The following is a 12606-nucleotide window of genomic DNA, read 5'->3' as shown; positions in this document are numbered from 1 at the left end:
TAGTGTTAAGTGTTTTTTTATTTAAATAATTAGGATTTGTTCAAAGGTATAGGGTTTACCTAAAGATTAAAAAATATTTTTCAAATTTTGTTTTTATAACTTCTACTATTTTTTTTCATTTTTACCTTTTATTTTTAAAACATAATATAAATTGACAATATTTTGTTTTTTTTTTTAATATATCCAATATGAAATAACAAATTTTATTGGTTGATTAACCTAGATGTTCACTCTAGGGATAAAACCAAAAATAAGTCTTCAATAAATGTGTTTGTCATTTCATTTTATTGCTACCAACATGATTTTTTTAGTGATCGATGATAATGCAACTTTAACATTATATATTATATTTTATCTTATATTTTGTATTTAGATTTTCCAATCTTCATGTTGTCATTTATTTTAGAATCATTTTCAATAGGTAATAGGTTTAAAAGATGTAAATAATACTATGTTGTAAATTTAGACTTTTTAGCGCAACTGAACGCTATAAATTATGAAAATTATAAATTAAAATAGATTGTTTAATGATTTTATTTTACTAAATATTTTTCTGTGTTTATTTGTTGTTTTATTTCATATTTTTAAAATTTTATTGCTTTATTCTTTAATTGCAGAGAATTGCTATTTCCAATTTTTGTACCTTCTTTCTATCTTTTTTTTTTGTTATTATTTAAAGGATCTAATAATTTTTAGTAGTGTATATGATATATACAAATTTGTTTACTATTTTGCTATGATGGAAAAAATGTTATGAAAATATTAATGTGACTGAAAATATATATCAAAACTATATTATTTATTTTGATGACATATGAAAATTTATTTGTAAATAAGTTGTATGTTGCTATCTGTATATATCATGTATTCACTCGTTAATGATTTGATATTTATTTATTATTTGGACTTCATTTCTATTGCTTTCTTGAACTAACTATTAGTGATGACTCATTTTTCAGAACTTCTTTTTTGAACGAAGGCATCATTTTCTTAAAACTTTCATTATGTTCTTCTTAATTAAACAAATCTTTTATTATATTTTTAGCTTCCATTTCTTTCTTCTTCCCTCAACACTGATTACATCATTTTGTCTCTTTAGCTAAAAAAAAAATCTAGAATTCCACCGATTCTAGATCAGCGTGAGGTTCGATTGTGGTTCCAAAACCTAGAGTTCCTGAGATTCAGACGAAGTGATAATATGTAAGGCGAAGCCTCGGATCTGTAACCACCAGTCATCCATAACACGCAACGAATGATTCTGCAATTTGAAAGGTCTCCTTTGTGTCTACTAATCTAAAGATCCGAGTCTGAGATATGTGAAAAAGGACGATGATGAGCTTACGTTAACCCTGAAGTTGAGATTCAATCATTCTAAAAATTCCAACTATACATACAAAAGGAAAGTTCTTCCATGAGATTATTTAATAAAGGAAAGATGTAAAATGATTCTCACATTTCCTTCGGTTTCAGAACCTTCATAGCTTGACAGACTGTAGAGAAGGACCATGACTTGCCTTTTTGATCAGTTCTTTGTATTCCTAGAGAACAACATATTGATGGAGTGATATATTCTTGGTCTTGTTCCTTTTGATCTTATCTTCCACTGAATCTCCTCTTTAATGAATCTGACAAACATTAAAAAACAGGCAACGAAGTTGACTTTTGTTTTCGGTCTTAGTGGTTCGATCCGATAGCTATTAAACTTAAGCGGCATTCCTCTAAAATACATAAGATGAGACTTTGTTTAACTGAAGAAGATGATGTCCTGATGACATAAACTTAACACGTTTTACATAGTATTTTTTAGATTATCACGTCGGAACTATCAAATGATGCCTTAGAGAATTACCATAATATCACATCAATATCTCAGTCACAAATCTAAACACATCAAGGAGATCCTATGTTAATTCACATTTAGTTTGAGAGTTCATTTTAAGACTAAGAACGCAATAACTGAATCAGTATCCATATTACTGATTCAATACTCCTAAAACACGTACAGTAGGTAAAGGATACAGTGATCTAGGAAAATAATTTATGGTGGATCCAGAAAGAAGGAGATCAAAGAACGAACCAGAGTTAGCGTTGTACTAATAGTGATGATCATGATAGCAGGAAGTGATTGTATTTTGTTGTGTAGGCTGAGGCTGAGAAGTACCCTGACAGGCACCTTCGTAAGGCGCAGATTGGTAATACCTAATCAATTTGATCACCAGGAAAAAAAGAGATTTAGAGTCGTGCCAGAAGATCAAAAGGTTCATTCTACCGCAAGGAATCCAAACAAAATAAGAAGTCTTTTACAATATTACATACCTGGAGGAGGATACGATTCATGCGCTTTAGCTTTGGAACTGTTAGGCTTACATCGCCATTACTTCAGTTCAGGGGATCTTCAGGTTTATTTGGAAGTAAGTTTATAAAGGAGGAGAAAGAAAGGGAGGTGAGACGAATTCATTAAGAGGGAGTGAAGAACATAATTGATTGTTGAAGAGAGTAATGGAGATTTATTGCCTGCTATAGGAAACGGAGAAGACGGAGTCTCTATGGAAGAAACAATCAACGCTTCATTAGGAATTTAGAATTTTGAGATGTGGGCTCGATCTGGGCCAATCTTTAATATTGTAAACCCACACGGAGAAGTTTATTGTTATTCATTTTTAGACTGATATGACGTGTCAAAAAATATGTTCTTCATTGGTAGATTTTTTAGTCCTACGTGGAGGGGCTGAGAAGGGAGGATATCCCCCTTTTAGTATAGGATAGATGACGAATATGTGACTGAATCTTGTGTGGCCAGTTTATGACGATTGAAGGACTAAATGTATGTCACGAATTTCTACGAAACAATGACAAAAAAGAAATTGTTGTGAGTTGTGACTTTAAAATATAACAATTACGTTACAATAGTTGGTTTCGCTAAACTATGCAAGCGGCTCGTTTGATGGCATGGTCTCTCATCTTGTTCAAGATGTCAAGGATAAAGAAACACTTGTCTAGCATTGTGTTTTGAGTCTGTGTTATTACACACTTTTCACTTCCCCCACAGTATCTTGTTTGAGGTTACATGAAAGAACACTTGATTGACTGCTGCGTTTTTTATCAGTGCATAAGCCGATGAAGAGTAAGTTTTTTTAGTGACAATATTAGTTAAGTTTAGGAATCATTAATTTAGTATATTCTCTTTTTTTTTAAAGAATATTAAGTTTATTCATCTCAAAAACATTTTTACAAAATTAATGCATCTTAGTTCAAGAGTTTTGGAAACTAAAACTTCATGATCACTAACACATAGAAATATCACCGTGTGCTAAACCACATCTCCATTGCCTTATCATATCCTCCTTGCCCTCGTAAAGAAGTGATTTGATTACGGATTTGCTTGTCAAGAAAGCGAATAAGTGAAGAAGTTGCAACCATCGTAAAGAAGTTTTCTATTACGGACAGAGAACTTCTGGACGCTGTAACCATCGAGTCGAGGAAGTTGGATTTGGAAATCTCTGTGTAAGTTGAGGGCTGAAGCGAGACCTTTTATTCATTGTCAGATTGGTTAGGGGATTACAGCAAGCTTCTCGTTGGATAATTGGACCTCCCTTGGCCTCCTTATTGATTTGGTTGGCGAGAGAGGACCAGTTGTGACTGGCATTAGTTTAAATGCGGTGGTGGCAGACGCATTAACGAGCGAGGGGTGGTGCTTTGAGAGGAGTAGAAGTAGGAATTCGATCATTACTTTCCTGAGGGATAATCTGCCTGAGTCATCACCAATTATGGCCTCAGAAGTTGATGATCAATACGTTTGGAGTATTAATGGGCAGAATGGTTCAGAGATTTTCTCTACCAGTGGGAGAGCCCTATTTCCCTGCATGTTGGAGGTGTTCTGGCACGATGTGGTATGGTTCTCGGGGAGGATTCCTAAGCATGCTTTCTTATCTTGGGTGGCAGCAAGAGATAGGATGGTAACGAGAGATAGACTTCTACGATGGGGATTGATAGTACCACCATCTTGCGTGCTGTGCGTGGGTCATAATGAGTGCATACAACATTTGTTTTTTGATTGCGAGTTCAGTGAGCAAGTGTGGTCGTTTTTCACAACGAGACTCCACCTTATTTCTCCTCGGTTGTTTGAAAATAGGTTGAGATGGTTGAAGGCTCCTGCAAGAGATAAGAATGTGAAGTTGATTGTGAGGTTGATTTATCAATCTTACGTGTGCTTGATTTGGAAAGAGAGGAACTCCAGAATACACACTGATACTGCTCGGCCCCCTGAAACCATCATTGCAGAGATAAAGCAAACGATTTGGTTGAGGTTGGATCCCTTAGCTCGTGCACAAGTTCTGGGACTAGGAGAAAGTTCAGTTCTTGCTGTTTGGCTCTCGATTTTTTAATTGCCTTAGGAGTTTTTATTGCCTTGGTTTGGGCCTTTGTTAGGTGGGGTTAGACTTGTGTTAGATCCAGTATAGATACTGTAGTGGGTTTTAATTGTAACCCAAAATTAAATAAATAAATAAGAAGGGATTTAAAAAAAAAAAGAATAAGTGAAGAAGAAGTTGCTGCCACCTCTCCATGTCGTCGTCTATTACGCTCTCGCCATAAGGAATGTACAGTGGCCTGACAAACATAGCAGAAAAGGAAAATATTAGTCCAATCTTGCTAGCTCACCAAAATTTCTACTTTTACTACTTATTACTTTGAACCACATATCAAGACAAAAAAGCCGTAGAGAAGATCGACACTATAATGGATGTAGGCTAGATACAAACTAGAACCACGAGAATATGATTAAATTTGGCGTTATAGTTTTATATTTTATATAATTGACATAGTTTTATGGTGTTGGTTTTGGAACTAAATTTAAACTGCTTTTCACTAATTTTTTGGTTATAATAGGTTACAAAATTAAGATTTTAAATTAGTCATGAATAATGACGGTTAGGAACAATATATGATGTCAGAATTTGTGACGGTAAAAAGGCTATACCGTCCTCTATATTAGTGACATTTTGTGCAATAGATCCACCACTACAAGTGACAGGTGTCACATTAAACAGTCACAAATTAAGACAGTTTGAGACAATTTGATAAGTAAGAAATTATAACAGTTTTGTTACCAATATACAACGTAACAATGTGTGACGATTTGGCACAAAACATTTAGTGGCAAGAAATTGTGACGTTATTGTTTTTCCAGAACATTTGTGACACACGTATTGCAACAATTAATAATTGGTCACAAAAACGTAACAATGATGATATTGTTATGCCTTCTAGTGATTCGGTTCTTCCGGTTAGCTCTGAGGATGTAGTGGGCGTGGTGTGGAGTTTGCTGCTGCCTTCAGCCCGAAGAAAGGAGGATTTTACGACGGCGGATGCAGCTGAGGCAGAGAGAGCATTTTAGAACGGGTTTAAACGGAGCTTGTTCAGCGGATGCAGCTGAGGCAGAGAGAGCGCCTTTGAACAGGTTTAATGGAGCTGTGTTGTTTGAGCTGTTGGGCTATTGCAGTGGAGTAATCTGTGAGATTGTAGAGAGAGAGAGAGAGAGAGAGAGAGAGAGAGAGAGAGAGAGAGAGAGAGAGAGAGAGAGAGAGAGAGAGAGAGAGAGAGAGAGAGAGAGAGAGGGGTAAGGGTAGACATGTCAATTAGCGCCGAAGTCCGCAGTCCGAACCTGCTCAGCCCTAAAAATTACCGGACTTGAGCTTAGTTTTATAAACCTACAAAAATTGGGCCTTTCTTGCTAAGCCCATTTGGGCTTTGGGTATTTTGGATTTAAGCCCGTTTGGGCTAAGATCTACCCGAAAATCCAAAATTTTATATTTTAGCTTAAATATTATCATTCTTTCTTGTAATCGAAACTATTATTAGTATTGACATAGTATTTTAGTATTTTTATTCAAACTCTAATAAAGCAACTATAAAAGTTGTTAATGCATTTTATTGTTTCATCGTTACAAGTGTTACATTTAAATTTTGCAAATGTACCTTCTTCTTTTATGTATTATGATATATGATGTTTATTTCCTGTAAAGGAGATATATAGACTTGTCACGAAAAGTGATTAACCCATTCAAATATGACTATTCAGTGCGTAGATTAAACTCTTAGATGGTTGTCGTAATTAAGGAATCAATTAGTTCAACGCACAAACGAGTAGGTTCTACCATCTATCTATATATATATAAAGTAATATTCTTCTCTCCTGTGAGAGCGCCACGTCATCAAATACTATCACCATAAGCTGACACCTGTCCGCCTAATTTAAACGGTGTGTTTCGCCTTTGGTTACGGTCTCATGTTTGGGCTTCATATTCCATGAAATCCAGCCCGTTTTGCGTGAAGCAGTGATATTATTGATACGCAACGTTTCGTTGATTACGGTTACACGGTACAGGGTTCCACCACAATCGTCACAATCTGCCATTAGAGAGACTGAGGTGCAGAAGTCGGTGTGACGATTCAATTTGTTGGTTTCGATAAGGTCCTTTCGCCTTCTTTCCATCAATCGAAATGAGGTAGCTTCCAGATCCATCGCATTAAACATGTTATTAACTCTTTCGGCCACGATCTACACTTAATGTGTGTTAATCTTCTTAGACGCGGTGCTTTCACGGTATAAATAGGTATGTTTGGCTCCTCTTCAGATTATCTTTGCCGGCTTTCATGGCCAAATAAGAGGAGATCGAGAAGAAGAAGAGAGAGGTTTGGAAAAGGAATTATAATATTTTTTGTTGTGTCGAAGAAGAGACCGGTCGATTGGTAAGGTGTATATAATTCTATCATCCTCATCAGAATCTTATTTATTGAACACAAAAACTTCCCTTCTAGATTTTGTTTCTGTAAAAGATCAGAATTTAATGATATAGTATGTTTTTTTGGCGCTTATATGAGTTATCTATACTATATTAAAAGGGTTATATGAGCTTCATACAGCATGTCCACGTCGGATTAAAAATTCATCCAATCAAAAGTTTATGTTTTGACACGTCATTTTTCATTCACTTGAAATTATACGCTTCATCTTCCTCCAACTCGCGGAGCAAACCTCCGTTCCAACACTTCTGATTCTCTTTTGCCGTTTCATAAATTTCATGTGTTATCATAACCCAAACGACATATATCTCCCTTTTTTCTTCTCCCCTTCACTCTCTATCCATCCATCAAAATCTACGGCCAAAGACGAATCAGAATCGCTCTGGCCCCCACAAGCCACCTTCGTCGCAACATGCATCATCGGCGACCTTAACGCCAACGACATCAGAGGCTGAACAGCAAGAACGTAATTTTCTCTTATGTTAAATATCAAAAAGTCAAAGACTTTTTCATGCTCATATGAAATAAAAAAAGGAAATCTTTTTGTTCAAAGAATCATAACTTCGACAAAAGTATTGAACTTTGTGACGATTGAGCGAAGATGGAGAGACTGAGAGATTGTATAAAGGAGCTTAGAGCTTACCGGAGATTTCTGCTCCGGTCTTCTCTCCGGCGACTCGCTTCTTCACGCCGGTGATGGTATCGAACCTCTTTTCCAAAACCCATTTGTTTTCTGTTCGAGTTTCATTGAATCGGTCTGTGTTTTTGTGGACGCAGAGACTGTAGAAGCATTTGCAGGTGTTCCTGAGTATCCTCTGTACAAGCGTCTAGCTTTAAGCCTATTGAAATCGATTGCTTCTGGTTGTTTCTGTGGGAGTTTTGAGAAGGTTTCGTTGGGGAAAGAGGTTACCTGGTTGAAGGCGAAAGAGGAGGAGTGGAGCAACATGATAACCCAAAAGGGTTCTGAGTTAGTCAACGTGAGTTTGATCAAGAGTCATCAATGCTTATTAGAGTTTTTGTTTGATTTTGACTGTTCCTTTTGCAATAATCTTAACAGGCCTTGAAGTATATAGCTTGTGAGCTTCAAGTTCAAGAGCCCTTATTCTCCCTCGAAAGGTACAATCTTGTCTGAAAATGTTATGTGTGTTTGTCAATGTCAACAACATCAAGTTCTTGATTAGAGTTTGTGTTGCTTAATTTGAATTGGATACATTAGATGGTGTCAAAACAGTTGAGGCGAGGTGTTTTGAAGCGGAGTATGATAGGTAATGAGAAGTGAAAAGTTACTGAGCATGATTCCAAACCTTTGTGAATGTTGTGTGTTCACAAGTGTTGTTTGCATTCTTCAGAGTTCAACAGAGAGGCTCTCTGGTTATGATAAATAAATGTCTCCTGTTTGAAGTTATGGTAAGATTATATTTCTTTTGCTTTCATGTTTTTGCAATAGATATCTTGTGATAGATCCTCCTCTTCTAAATATATAGGAAATGCACAAATATTCATCTTTCTACGAGCTGTTAAAAGCTGAGAGTCCAGAGAAAGTCTTCCCTGGAACCAATTCACTTGAAGAAGGTAAGCTTCTTTCTTTATCTCAATCCCTAGCCATTACCTTCTGTGTAAGTTAATTTCTCTAATGGTTTTCACATTCTTAGGTATGCAAATGTTCAAGAAGTTGTGTGATGTTGTTGATCAAGAGAAGAAGAACAACGGTGTTGTTGCAATCCATCTTAGTAAATCAGTTTCTCAGCCTTGTGTAGCTTTGTCTCACATACTCTCTGTACGTTCTAGCTTTTTCCATGTCTCTACTTCTGTTGTTCATATGATTCATTCTCTTATGCTTCTTCCAAAAACTACAGGGGTTAGGAAAGCTAGAAAACTAACCTTTACAGATATTGAGTGTGAACTTCTTCATGTTATTATCGTGTCACACTATACTGTATTTGCAGCACTGTTTGTATAAAGTTACAAGAATATAGTACTGCTAAAAGAGCTAGAAAAAGGCGTTGCAGTTGCACCTAATGAATCAAAGTTTAAGATGATGGTAGATGAATGCAATTGAAGGTAACTATTAAATTTATAAAAAAAAATAATGTTTATGTACACCATGTACATATACAAACAACCTCACAAAAAAAAATTGATTTCAATTTTATATTTTATAAAATGATCATTAAACTATGTCGACTTACTTTTAATTTTCATAGTTTTAATTTTCATAGAACTAAAACTGTAAAAAATTAAAAGCAATAATAATGACAGGTATATGAATAGCTATTAATTCATCAGTCTCTGCGACCCGAAGACGTTCAAAATACCATAATCATAAATTACTAAATGAATTATACAGTAATTCAAAAAATAATTGACAATTATTACACCATTGATTCCAATCATGGGTAAGGAACTAAGGATTCATCGAGTAGAGTTTGAAAGTATGCTTCACATTCTTTGTCTCAATTCAAGGAGTGTCCTATTTGTTGATATTCGAATATATGATCACTTATGCATGTTTTGTGGAAACTAAGTTTCCCAAATTGAATCAGTAAAATATGCTACATATTTTTATCGGTTTAACTTCTAAGGCATCCGTTTTGATGATATTGAAATATATTAGATCCCTTACGTATCTTATTTATTTTGATTAATAATATCCACTTGGTTTTTCTTTATTAAAGATTCAGTGTACGAAAACAAGTTCACTTTTTGATTAAGATCATTGTGAATTGATGAGATGTGGCTATCCATTATCAATGTACAACTCCTTTCAAATGTAAGAACATAATATCTCTTTTGTGGTCAAATGAACATAATATCTTTTTTTTAAACACAAATGAACATAATATCTATTATGATAATTTTTCATAAAGTAACATATATTCAGACAAAAGGTTATAAAATATTATTCTATAAATGGTTAATTAATGCATAAGTTAATATTCACTTTCTTTAAAATGATTTCAGGACCAATTATTTTATAAATGGTTAATTAATTTATGCATAAGTTAAAATTCACTTTCTTTACAATGATTTCAGGATCATTGGTGTAGAAAGTGAAATAAATTATATCTACATACTTTTGATAAATATTTTAAGCCAGGGAATTATTCAAAACTAGAAAAGTATATTTAGTTTTTATTCAAATCTACAATATTTTTTATTTTATTTGAAATTATTTATTTTCTTCAAAGAATTTTTTTCAATAATATAAATATATTTCCTTATTCTAATTATTGAGCAGAGATATAAATAATTTTAATAAGGAAATATATTTATTACATTGGTTAAGTCTTTACTAAACAATATGAACATATTTTCTCAAAATATGGGAAAATAATTGTACGAAAATTAAGTTTTATTTTTTCATAAGCTTATGTTTCAAAATATATATTAAACTATAATAGTTTTTACTTTTTAAAATTTGAAAAAAAAATATTTAGAATATAATCCGCAAAACCACAATCAGACTTGAGATCAAGGTATTGTTTTACTATATCCATGTTGTATTTTGGAGATTTCTTTTAGATCATTCACTATGATTTTCACTGTTTTTAATGATTCAATGTATGTTTTTTATTTTGAATCAGAAAGAACTAGCTCAAAGATTTGAGAGAGTAAAGTCTATTGATCTGCATCTTAAATAGAACCATGGTAATTTCAAGCATTTGATTGTGCTCCCATGCAACTTAGTTGTAGTGATTGAAAGACAACTTTAGACCACTTGGTATCATTAATTTTGTGGAGTACCAACATATTTTTTGCTTTTATAGTTCTTACCTTTATTTTATGACCGGAACCGATATCACATTATTTAGCAGGTTTCTAGAAAGTTTATGTTCTAGAATTTTGTGTATTTGGAACTATCTGACACATGTGGATGAATAGTTTTATTTTCTTTATCTGTTTTCATATGCACTAATATTCAATGAAAAAAATTTGTGATGAGTAATGACCAAAAGTGCAATTGGAAGATTATTTTTATGTATTCTATGAGGTTCCATAAAAGAAAAGACTAAGATTTTTGAGAAGAGGCTAAAATTCTTAGTTTAGAGTCATTGTTGGTTTGTATGATTTAAATATCAAGTTCGGGTAGATTTAAATATCATAGTTGTATGTTTGTTAGTTTTTACTCTTCCTATATATGATTTCCAGTAATAAAAAACAAAAATTGTGAATTCAAATTATTTTAAATTTGTTAGACACAAATCGATGAATAAATACAAACAAATTTTAAAATTTCTACCAATTTAATAGTTTAAAATCGATTGTATTATATATTCACGAAATATGGTCATATATAAGTGTCAATTTTTTAAGTTAACTAAAAACTATACGAATACCCCGGGCGTAGCCCGGAAAAATCTCTAGTGTTGATAAAAGCTCTTTCCTTTTTATGAGAAGAACCATTTGCTTATTCTCAGTAATTTTATGCTTGATGACTAAGAAGCTTAGTGGTGGAATTACATATCAGGAATTTAAAGGTTTAGCTGACCCCATGAGGAAAGAAGTTGCTTTGGTCAGGAAGGAGATTGATTCTGTCAACAAATAATTAAAGCCATTGGCAACGTAAGCTCTCTCTCCATCAACGTAAGCTCTCTCTCAACGTAAGCCATTTCATCTTTCAATCTGCCATTGATAGATTTGTGTGTCAGGTTGTTTGAAGCTTCTGCCTCCTGAAGAGCTTGAGCATCTTGATATCTTAGAGCGCAAAGAGTCAAGCTCCCCTGTTAAGAAACTTGTGTACCTAACCGGTACAGATTCAAGCTCTCATGTTCGTGGGAACGGGACACGTTTTAATTTGTTTACTGGGAACGGGGAACCAGACTTTTGCTGAGAGAGAGAATAGTTTTCAGGTCATCACTTAGTAACTCTTACAATGCTAATAAATTGAGTTTCCTTATCATTCTATGGTTCTTGATTGCTGCGTGCTGTTTTGTTGTGATCAGGTGAGTGAGACAGTTTGTGGGTTTTTCAACGTGAATGGAGGGTTTAGGATTTCAGATGAGGATAAGATATGCGAAGTTGCCAAATTGTAGTCTCCACATGTGCTTTTGGTGGGGGAGATAACCTTTACCAACCTATTGGAATGTCTAAGGCATCAACTCAAAAGGTTTGTCACTCTGATTCTCTTGAACTGTTTTTATTTTTGAACACATCTTTAGTTCTTTTGTTGAACTATTCTGTCTGCGGCATTCATTCCTATGTTGAAGTTTTTTTATTGTGAATTCAGGTTTGCTACGTTACGTTTTGGGACGATGTTACACACGCAACGCAGGAAGCAGAGGGTCATAAGATTGGCGAGAATTCTCTTTTAATAAAGGCCTGGATAATATCAAAAGTTTCATTAAAGCAAAAGCAACATTTCATAAGCCATTATAGTAAATATCAAAATCAGTAGAAGCGAAGATAACATTTGATATAAATTTTGTTGATGTGCCAAGCTCTCACATGCAATATGTAGATGGTATTATTCATCTTCGACAGCCAGAAAATTGCATTGTAATAAACTTAAAGAACCTTATTTGTTTGATTTTCTGAACTGGAGAACCTTATGTGTTACTAATCACACCCTCTCTACATAAGTTTAATAAATTTACACAAAAATCGAAAAGCAAATGATAGTTTGTTATACTAATAACTTGAGCATTTTAAGAGAAACACACATCAAACACAAACAACGAGACATGAAATAAAAATTGAATACAAAAAAAAAATTGAATGCAAATAAAAAACAAAAAGATAATATGTTTATAAGCTCTTTTGAAAAACCAATATCTTATAAGTTAAATCACAACCGCTCATATA

The 12606-nt window shown here is 33.8% G+C and overlaps 1 long non-coding RNA gene across 1 annotated transcript; it reads right to left on the bottom strand.

The window, feature by feature from the left end:
- Nucleotides 1–1318: 1318 nt before the first annotated feature.
- Nucleotides 1319–3017, bottom strand: LOC125578401. Its single transcript, XR_007316503.1, has 3 exons — nucleotides 2317–3017; nucleotides 2078–2199; nucleotides 1319–1625 (listed from the first exon to the last, which is right to left on the bottom strand). It is a non-coding gene; the product is annotated as an uncharacterized LOC125578401 (long non-coding RNA).
- Between the last annotated feature and the right edge of the window lie 9589 nt (nucleotides 3018–12606).

This window comes from Brassica napus, chromosome A9, assembly GCF_020379485.1.
Source record: "Brassica napus cultivar Da-Ae chromosome A9, Da-Ae, whole genome shotgun sequence".
NCBI classification, from domain to species: domain Eukaryota; kingdom Viridiplantae; phylum Streptophyta; class Magnoliopsida; order Brassicales; family Brassicaceae; genus Brassica; species Brassica napus.
The sequence above is the reverse complement of the archived record's forward strand: the minus strand, read 5'-3'. Positions and strand labels throughout refer to the sequence as shown.